Source organism: Thrips palmi, unplaced genomic scaffold (assembly GCF_012932325.1).
Source record: "Thrips palmi isolate BJ-2018 unplaced genomic scaffold, TpBJ-2018v1 HiC_scaffold_1, whole genome shotgun sequence".
Classification (NCBI taxonomy): Eukaryota; Metazoa; Arthropoda; class Insecta; order Thysanoptera; family Thripidae; genus Thrips; species Thrips palmi.
This window is the reverse complement of record NW_023144620.1, coordinates 12,545,614-12,555,339: the sequence shown is the minus strand read 5'-3', so window position 1 is coordinate 12,555,339 and position 9,726 is coordinate 12,545,614. Positions and strand designations below refer to the sequence as shown.

The 9,726-nt window shown below is 51.6% G+C and overlaps 3 long non-coding RNA genes across 4 annotated transcripts; all 3 read left to right on the top strand.

Moving 5' to 3' along the window:
* The first annotated feature begins 267 nt into the window (after nt 1-267).
* On the top strand, nt 268-2,015 carry LOC117649638. The gene is made up of 3 exons (XR_004587986.1): nt 268-519; nt 844-946; nt 1,033-2,015. It is a non-coding gene; the product is annotated as an uncharacterized LOC117649638 (long non-coding RNA).
* Nucleotides 2,016-2,576: 561 nt separating this feature from the next.
* Nucleotides 2,577-5,720, top strand: LOC117649544. Of its 2 annotated transcripts, none has more exons than XR_004587985.1 (4): nt 2,577-2,881; nt 3,323-3,547; nt 4,474-4,589; nt 4,685-5,720. It is a non-coding gene; the product is annotated as an uncharacterized LOC117649544 (long non-coding RNA). The 2 variants fall into 2 exon arrangements; XR_004587984.1 differs by having other exon boundaries at nt 2,579-2,881; nt 3,326-3,547.
* A 568-nt stretch (nt 5,721-6,288) lies between these two features.
* On the top strand, nt 6,289-9,589 carry LOC117649483. The gene is made up of 2 exons (XR_004587982.1): nt 6,289-6,857; nt 7,743-9,589. It is a non-coding gene; the product is annotated as an uncharacterized LOC117649483 (long non-coding RNA).
* Nucleotides 9,590-9,726: the final 137 nt, after the last annotated feature.

The window sequence follows — 9,726 nt, the reverse complement described above, 5'->3', positions numbered from 1 at the left end:
TGCGCCTATTTTTGATTTAATTTGAACGTTTTACACTTTGGCCCTTGCACGCACGCCCTGCGATGGCCTTTGCTCGGCTTGCTGCGGGTGAACATGAACACGGGCCTGCTTCATGACGCGAATGGTGGCGATTGGTTTGCGGGGGAGATGGAGGGGGCGGGGGCGGGGGTCGTTGAGATCGCTCGGGCAAAATAAGTGAAGTGGGTTTTACGATAAGCAGCCGCCAGCCCGCAACTTGCGGCAGCGCAGTCAGTCAGTCAGAGTGGTCAGAGTCAGTCAGGCAGCCTGGCGAGGCCAGGGCGAGGTCCTCAAGTGCCTGCACGTGCGGTGCAGTGCGCTGCAGTGCGCTGCAGTGCTATGTCCGCGGACGCGGCGGGCGCGCGGCGGTGGCCTGATCCTTCAGCCCCCAAGGCCTGAGGAGGCCGGAGGGCTGCGGGCTGCGGACTGCGGAGAGTCAAGCACCCCGGTCCGGTGCAGCTGCAGGAAACCGTGAACAGTTCCCGGAGCAGTCCATTAGCCGTAAGTACAGTGACGGCGCCAATACAAGGCCAACACAGGGGCGACTCTTGTTTTTCGGAAAGGCGGGGGGATGTCTCCTTTTTCCTATATTCAGGCGGATTGTCTCGTTGCCTACCTTCATAGCGGTACGAAACCCGACCGGGCAGTGGAGCATGCCCCCTCCTCCCCCTCCCGGAGCCGCCCGTCGCCATGCTGGACTTGGGCGGCTGCTGCTGCCAAACTAAATTCCTGCCTCAAAGATTTCGCCTTGGATGCCATATGGGAAATGGGAACTTTGCCTGATCTATGCTTTGAAAGTGTTATGTTTTTTGTTTTTGTTTTTAGGTGCTGGTAAGGGCGTTTAGCTGTGGAATAATGGAGTTGTTGGATCGACTCGTGGCTCGATACAAGAAAAAAATAACGAGCCTCTCCTGTAAAATATTTTAAGGTTGTCGAGAAAGAAAGGAAGGAAACACGGCTATACATTTTAAGTCGACTCTTTTCTAATAAAATGTTGAAACGCCTCCGTTTCAGAAAGTGTTCCGGTGCCACTGCCATTGGATGTCTTGTAGAAGAACCACAACGGCCATCCCGATGGTTCCCCTCTCTAGGTGGGGCATGACGTTTTCGTGCGTGAGAGGGATTGCGATTGCCCTGGTGATTGCGGAAGCTGTGCCTGTCTGGAGACTCGATTGGTTCCGCATGAAGGGCCAGACCAAGAAGCCCCACAACCGACACAGACTCTAAAATTCAACATCTTGCTGGGCTCACCTACCGTTTTGGTTGAAACCTACCATTTAAATTTATTCAGGTTGTTTTCTTTTGGATAAGCTATGGATTGTGTGACACGGAAGGCCCGTAACCTTCGTGAAGTCTGGCTCTGGGAAGAAGGGGGGTGGGACTAAGTCTTACGTCTCTGCTCAAAATGTAAAAAATGTAAAATGTACGGATCTTTCTGGGGGCTACTCGTTCTGCAATCGTAATGGGCTTATTCAACTCGTCGATCTTTATCTCTAAGTGATCAGTTTTGAATATTCTTCTAATAAAGTTGCATTGTGAGGAGCTCTCTGATAGTCTGTGTATGCGAGGCGTTTCGTCACAGAGCGGAAACCCCGACCATCGCTGTGCGGCGCAACGCCTCGTGGGACTGGGCGCCGTCTTCGCCAATGCAGGGGTGGATGCAGGAGGGGGAGCAAAGGGGTTTTTGCCCCCTCTCCCCAGATAAACGCCTGAAATGTAGGCAAAAAGCCATTTGGCCTTGAAAATGGACAAAAGGTGCTACTTTGCCCCGAAGGGCCGCCTCTGGATCCGCCTCTGTTCCCTGAGGCCTGCGGCTTATGCTTCACGGGGGACGGTACCGCCCCCGCAGTCGACATTGTCATTCCGTCTGTGTCTTTTCGATTTGTACTATACTTTTACCGTGACTTTTGATTCTTTTTGGAAACTTCTTATTTTTCATGGTCTTAATGTCCATTTGCAGTACTACCCAGCAAAATAAATCAGTTCCTATACCTATACGTTTTGAAAATATTTATTGTCACCATTTTTGCACACAGCATGGATTTCATTGATGAAATTAGATTAACTTTTGTGGCTCGATTTGTGGCTTATGGCACTGGTTGTGACTCTACCGGCCACCGGCGTCGGTTGGCAGGCAGCCCGCAACACATTCCCTCCTACACTGTTTGTCGAAAATGAGAACGCCACGTTCGTTTGAACGTGACACGATTCACATTCTATCGAACGTGACGTCACATTCGCTGAAACAGATGCGATCATATCGACAGAAAGCAATTTGGCCACGGAATTCACCACGTTTGGTGGCTGCTAAATTTGATTTGCTGAATGTGTGACAAAGGTGCGGCGACGGCGAACCGCGCCGGCCGCGCCGCGACGTGCTCGTTGGGCCCGCTGGCAGCGCGAGGAGACGGGGTGGGGGTGGGGTGGAGGGCAGACCGCCCTCAGCCCGGCGGGCGGGCGGTGGTGGCGGCGTGGCGGGCCGTGGGGCAGAGGGGCGCGGGGCGGGGTGGCCAGCAACAACCGGCAGGGCACGGCACGAACGACACGGCCAGGATACGACAGAGAGTCCAGAGAGTCTGACCGACTCGAGTCGAGTCAGTCAGTCCAGGAGAAGGAGTGAGTGTGGAACGACGTGGCCCATGGCCGCGGCCAGGCCGCGGCCGTTGCCGTTGCCTGGCGAGCACCCTTGGTGTCCGCGACTAGCTCCGCGGTGTCGGCGGCGGCGGTGACCAGCTTGCAAGCCAGCGGACCGAGGCGCCGAGGGACGCCGCGAGCTGGCCGCTAGCAGCACCACCATGATGCCTGGATGACGCCAAAGGACGCGGAAGGACAAACCGCGAGTCCAACGTGCAGGCCTGCAGCCGTAAGTACAGTGCCGAGACCTGTCTGCATACAGATTGCGAGCTCTTGCTTTCGTCGCTGTTTCTCTCGCACTCACGAGGCGTCCCGCAAGTACCCGAGAGAGGGACAGAGCCAAACAGTGCTCGGAATCAGTATGCAGCCCAGACGCCCTGCAGAGACGAGAGTCCTGGCCAACCCAAAACCAGAGTCTCCCCAGAGGCCGGCCCTGGCTCGACCAGCGGCTGTTTCGTGACGCTTTGTCACGAAAGGTCGGGCGCGACTCCAGTTTGCACAAATCCTCAAATTTCACAATGGTCCTGAAATGGCTGACTGTGACCTTGGACGCCCACTGCTTCCGAACCAAGACCGCCTACTCCGGGCGGTGGTGCTGGCCATTTTTGTTTGGAGGCGGTGGCCGCTTTCTTTTTGCTGTTTTAATTTTAAATGATGTGTTTTGCTTCAGCAGTGACGTGAGTGACGTGCAGCAGCCCATGCCTGCTCGCGGTTGCCCAGCCCAGTCTGCGGCGTCGGCGGCAGCCCAGCCCACCCCACACCAGCGAACCGAGGCCTGAGGGACCAGAAGACGGCAGAGGGACTCCATGTGCTGCTGGCGCATGCTGGCGCCGCGTCACCATGACGCCGCCGCGTCACCCTGAAGGACCACCGTGACTCGTTCAGCCTTTCAGACGTAAGTACGACTCGAGTGCCATGTGTTGCCGAGCGGGGGCTCGTCAGCCTAAATTTCTTCAGTTTGACTGGAAACAGGCGTGTCAAGTCGTCGGTTTCGGAGTCGTTTTTGTCCATTTGCGCATTTTAAGGAGCTGCATGTCTCTACACCCTGAAAAGTGGGTTCTTGTCGTAAGAGTCACTCTTATCACTAGCACCAAATACTCTTGAGCTAAGCGAATATCCATTGTGGCAATGAAATACTCTTGCTGCCGTCCAGAGTATCTCTACGGGCAAGATCACCCTTTTCAGGGTGTAGCTTCCTCCTGGGCCCTAGAGAGCCACTTGTTCAAAAGCAACTTGTTGTCTCTGTGAAAAGTCACTGTGTATTCCTCCCCACCGCCCTCAGGCTCTGGATCCGCCCCTGAACATGGGGCTGTTTGCAATGCGGGTTGCATACCCCGTCGTCTCCTTAATAGGGGGAGGGGGATGACCTTCGTTGACCTCAGCAGACTGGTTCCGAAAGTCGGCACTCATGGGCCGTCCCGTACATGTGCGAGAGAGAGAGATGGATCAAAACGACCCGGAATCAGCCTGCTGGCCTGTCGAAGTTTTTCTACGCGGCGGAGACCTCTGCAGAGGTTCTTATGCCTAAGGGAGAGGGCGCAATGTAGAGTGGTTTTCTACTCACAAGGGCAAAGTGGTGCTTTTTGCCTATGTAGTAGGGTTGGCCAAAAATCTCAGAATGCTGGGAAGTTTCCAAAGCTTTAAGGCAAAACCAAATTTCTCCTTTGGGGATATTGAAGTGAAGAATTCCCAAGTACTACTCCTCTTCTCCCATTTTTGTGGGCCAGCTATTCTGCGCTATTTTTGTTGTTGTTTTTCATTTTAGAAGACTCTAGCTTTCTTGTGACTGTTATTGTTTAAAAACTCTAATTTTTATTTCAGGTGCTGCTAACAACGGCAATGTAGCTGTGGAATGGATCTCGGACAACTCATTCCAAATGAAATGTTTTCGTCCATCAAGGAGTTTTCAAATTTCCCTATCTGATATATATTCTAAGGTACTATTGATGTTGGAAATACCCTAAACAAATATTTTTATTAATTCCTATTATTTGTCGTGTTCTTATAAGTATTTTGCCCTCCTCTGTTTCAGGAAGTATTGGAGCCGCTGCCTTCGGAGTGATTCCTTTTCAACACTCCTTTTAGAAGAGCCACAACGGTCATCCCGATGGTTCCCCTCTCTAGGTGGGGCATGACGTTTTCGTGCGTGAGAGGGATTGCGATGGGGCGGCCACTGCCGCCTCTGTCCTAATGATTGCGGAAGCTGTGCCTGTCTGGAGACTCGATTGGTTCCGCATGAAGGGCCAGACCAAGAAGCCCCACAACCGACACAGATTCAAAATTCACCTTCTTGCTGGGCTCACTGCATTTTGGTTACCATTCATGTAAATTAATTCTGGTTGTTGTTTTGGATAAGCTGGATGAGTGTGTGATAATAAGCACTACTCGGAAGGCCCATGTCCTCGTGAAGTCTGGCTCCCGGAAGAGGGGGTGGGGGCTAGTCCAATGTCTCTAGCAAAATAATTCTCATCTACAGCCAAAACCAGAAAACCCTCGAAAAACATACAACCTGCCTCTCTCAAAAAAGCCAAAACTCTCAACTTGTGATGTTCTCGTGTGAGTTTTTTTTGGATTTTTGGCCAGGGGGCTCACTTGTTCTGCAATCGTAATGGGCTTTGTCTCCTCTGTCGTTTTTTCAACTCGTCGATCTTTCTCGTTTAGTGATCAGTTTTGAAATTTCACAGTGGGGACATGCTTCGAATTAAGTTGCTTTGTGAGTGGATCTCCTGGTAGTCTGTGTGATGCGAAGCGTTTTGTCACGGAGCTGACTCGATCGCTACAAACACCCTGCGACGACGCTGTGCGGCGCAACGCCCGCTAGGCAGGACACTGTCCCCACCTCCGAGGCCAGCGGCCTTTACGTCACGGCCGGGACGGTGCTGCCCCCGTAGTCCGCATTGTCACTCTTTCTGTGTCACTTTTTCGGCATACTTTTCGATTTGCTCTAAATTATTGTATCTTTATTATTTTTTTTTCATCCTATTGATGGTAAATTCTTCTTGATTGTTTTTCAGCCCATGTTTATTTGTATTTATCACCCAGCAGAATAAATATCAGTTATGTACATTTGCTTAAAGTTTTCATTTGACATCTGAAATTCGTCATATATGCCACACAGTTTGTATTTCACTGACATAACGGGATTGAGACTGCATAATTGCATCCACTTCACTTTCATGTTCTTTCGATGCATTTGAACAAAGCCATCTTACAAAGTACCAACATTAATTGATTAAATGAGAGATTGCTCTCTTGCCTTTCAAAACTAGCACTGGAAAGAGTGTACACAATGGGCTAGAAGACCGGCGCGGGGAAGGTGGAGGCGGTCAAAGCCTGGTCCAAACTCTACACGCGCCTTGAGCTCCAGAGTCGCTAAACAGAACTCGAACCGAGCGTGTGACCCCACTAATGGATTCCTCGTTCGGAAGGTGGGGCCACGCATTCGGTTTGAGTCCCATTTGGCGACTCAGGAGCTCGAAACGCGTCCGGGGTGTTGACCGCCTCCACCGATCTTCTGGCCCACCGCGCGCTGGCTTGAAGCGCCCTGCAGATAGGCAGCCCATGCGACACCTGTACTTCCCCGCGTTGAGGCGAGGCGGTGCAGGATAGCAACGGTCGTTCCGATGTACTTGCGGCTTGCTTGCAAGCCAGCAGCAGACTGATTGATTCCAAGAGTCATTTTCGTCGCTCTGTCCCCCTCGCACCCTTACGGGACACCCCATGAGTGCGAGAGAGATGGAGCGACGTAAACGACTCTCGGGATAAGTTTGCAGGGGCCGAGATAATGCGTATCTCAGGAGCACACGCCCAGGGCAGCAAGGCAGCCCCGTCGTGTCGATTAGTTTTGCAGCCACTCCTGGCAGCGGGGGCTGCACTGTGCGACCGAATCCTCCGTCTGGCCTGGCCTAAGATCCAGACGTCGAAGCTAGTCGAACGGCCCCTGTTGATTGATTCCGAGAGTCGTTTTCATCTGTCTCTCTCACGCCTCATGAGACGGAGAGAGACAGAGCGACGAAGACGACTCTCGGAATCAGTCTGCTATGGACTCCAAGCGGATGGCGGCCACCGCTCCGACCCTGTCACGGGCCTCTGCCACGGCAGGCCACGGCCTCGCCCGAGGGGCCTTGGGGCCGCGGTGCGGCGAGCCCTGCAGTGCCCTGCAGCAGCCGCCCCATCCCGCCCTGCGCCTGACTGGAAGTGTCGAGGTAAGTGTTCCTCTGCGTTGCTGCCGTTTTGTTTGAACCTTTCCACTCGGTTCAAAGTAAAGGGACGCTGGCAAGTACGATTGCACTCGTTCGTACTATTACTTAAGAGAGCAAGTGCGGATCCAAAGGGGGGCGACAGCCTTTGGCCCCTCCGATGGCACCTTTGAAAGGTCGGGAAAAAGCCACACGCTGCCTCTGTAAGTAGGCACACAGCTATGCTTTTCCCCTGTAGGTAGGCAAAAAGTGCTACTTTGCCCCAAAGGTTGGCTCTGGATTGGCTCCTCAAAGAGGGGACGTAAACGGGAACCGAGGGGGTGAGGGGTGGGGGCAAAGGGGCTTCGTCAGGATTCATGCTCGTGGCATTATTATATACGTGATTTGTGGAAGGCCCCTTATCGCGCCGCACGGCCGCACCCAGTACTCGCCAGTTATCGCACTCGAACTGCGCTCCGCTTGCTGCGAATACACTGCGTCACGCCGCAAGGCGCAACGACTGTGCATCGGCTGGCGGGTATTTGAACGCGGAACTCACCCAAAAAGAAACGCCTCAGCTGCAATAATCCAGTGGCATTTCCTGCTTGAAAGTCCACATCGTCATGCCAAACTTTGGCTCTCCACCCGACCAAAGTGCCAAAATAAGGCAACATTTTGGCAACTTCGGTGGGAGGATTCAAGGTTCGGGGGGGGGGCATCAAAACTTGGTGCTCTTTTAATTTCAGAGTTTGGAATGCCATCGTGTGCGTTTAAACGCGACACATTCTGGGACGCGGAGGCATTGTTCTGGATTTCGGTGATGGGAACATCGGACCAGGCCCAACGGGCCCAACGGGCCCAACGCAATGGAAGTGCTGTCTAACGTTTTGCCCCTTTCGCTCTCTTTTTCAGGCAGTACCAGTTCTGGCATTTCTGGCCTGCCTTTTCGGCGGTTATCGGCCCTCGACGCAGCGTTTATTGCTCGTCATGAAGAAGAGTCCTCGCGGTGCCGGCAATGCGACGGCACATCCCCGCCATCTCAACCGCCAAGACCAATTACTATGGTAGTAGAATGGATCGGTTGAATAGAATAGTTCCCCTCTCTAGGTGGGGCATGACGTTTTCGTGCGTGAGAGGGATTGCGATTGCCCTGGTGATTGCGGAAGCTGCGCCTGTCTGGAGACTCGATTGGTTCCGCATGAAGGGCCAGACCAAGAAGCCCCACAACCGACACAGACTCAAAATTCAACTTCTTGCTGGGCTCACCCACCCCCTATTTGGCCATTTTGGTTACCGCTACTCGGAGGGGTTCCTTATCTCCCGTGAAGTCTGGTCCCTGTGTGAGGGTAGGGGACAAGTCCGTAAACCATGCGCGTATCAATGAAAAACAGCGAAATGATAAACAACAAAGTGATTATGAAACGTACTGAACGCATCTTAACACCAGCGTACTTTAACGTATATAGCATCTCAACCTCAACACTAGCGACTTGTTTGACTAAAGCAATCTCAACGCCCAATGCATAATTCATAAACGCATATCAATACTTTTGCCAGAAATGAGTGCATCGGAAAGACGTCGATTATGCGTCATGTCGACGCCGAATCGACGCCTTTTCGATCACCCATTTCTTGCAGCAAACTCCATCGAATGTATGATAAACGTATCTCAACACCAATGAATGTATGATCAACGCTCCACAATGACAAAATGTTTGATTTACGAAACCTGAGCAGCAGCAACATGAATTAACTTGCCTATTTACCTCTCCTAAACGATTTTTATTGTATGATGTTAAGTGTATCGTGTCTATCCAACTATAATTGTCCATTAAGCGTAGGGTAGCTCCTCACCCGCCTGCCTTTGTAATGGGCGTGTTCCCTCTGTAGGGATTCCAATTCCTAGATCGTGAGCATGAGAGCTACTCACACACTAAATAACTATGTATTTTTCGGTGCATAGCTTCGCACGGGATTGAGCTTTCATTTTAAAATGCATGAATTCGTGCGCAGCTAAGCATGGAGTTGTCCATTTTCATGCGGCAACTTTTGCGATATGGCGCACAAATTTGTGCATTCCACGCGTATGCTCAATTGTGTGCAAAAAAAAAAAATAATGCAAGTTTTGAAATTCCTCAGCGGGGATGAGCTTTGAATTTAAAAAGGCTTGCGAGTGAATTGCGAGCCCAAGTCTGTGTGAGGCGGTACGTTTTGTTGTGGAGCATCGGTCGCTACTAACACCCTTGCGACGAACGCTGTGCGGCGCAACGCTCGCTGGTCTAGGCGTTATCCTCAATTCGAATATCAGCGGCCTCTAACGTCACGGCCCGGACGGTGTTGACCCGAGGGATGAATCACCAGTGTATACACATGTTGACACATTGACCTGTGCTCACTCACACTTTTGGAACAGCAAAACTCACTCATTTTTTGGCAATGTTCAACGTTGTTTGCCTTCTTAAACGTTAAAGGATGTCTAAAACGTTCAGAAATATGGAATTTACGATCATTGAAGGTGTACTCACCTCTACTCGTGTACTTAGCGCACAGTGATTCCCTCCTCGTGGCGCCCTCCCATAGTAGCCCTCATTGTCATTTTCGTCTGTGTCACTTTTTCGGCGCACTTTTCGATTTTGTATTTGATCCATTTTCCGCGACTCTTTATCCTATTTCGGTGTATTTTTTTTCGTTTTGGTTTATGGTTTATCAATGCCCATTGTATTCACAGCCAGCAGAATAAATGTCAATTGAACACAGCATTTTGTATTTCCAGTTTCATTAAATCAAAACCGCCTTTATGACGGCTCGCTTATCCTTTATTCGTGAAATACCACGAAGACTTCAGTCACGTCGAGCCTTTTCATGAACATTCTGTGTCTTCCACGAGTCTGAACAG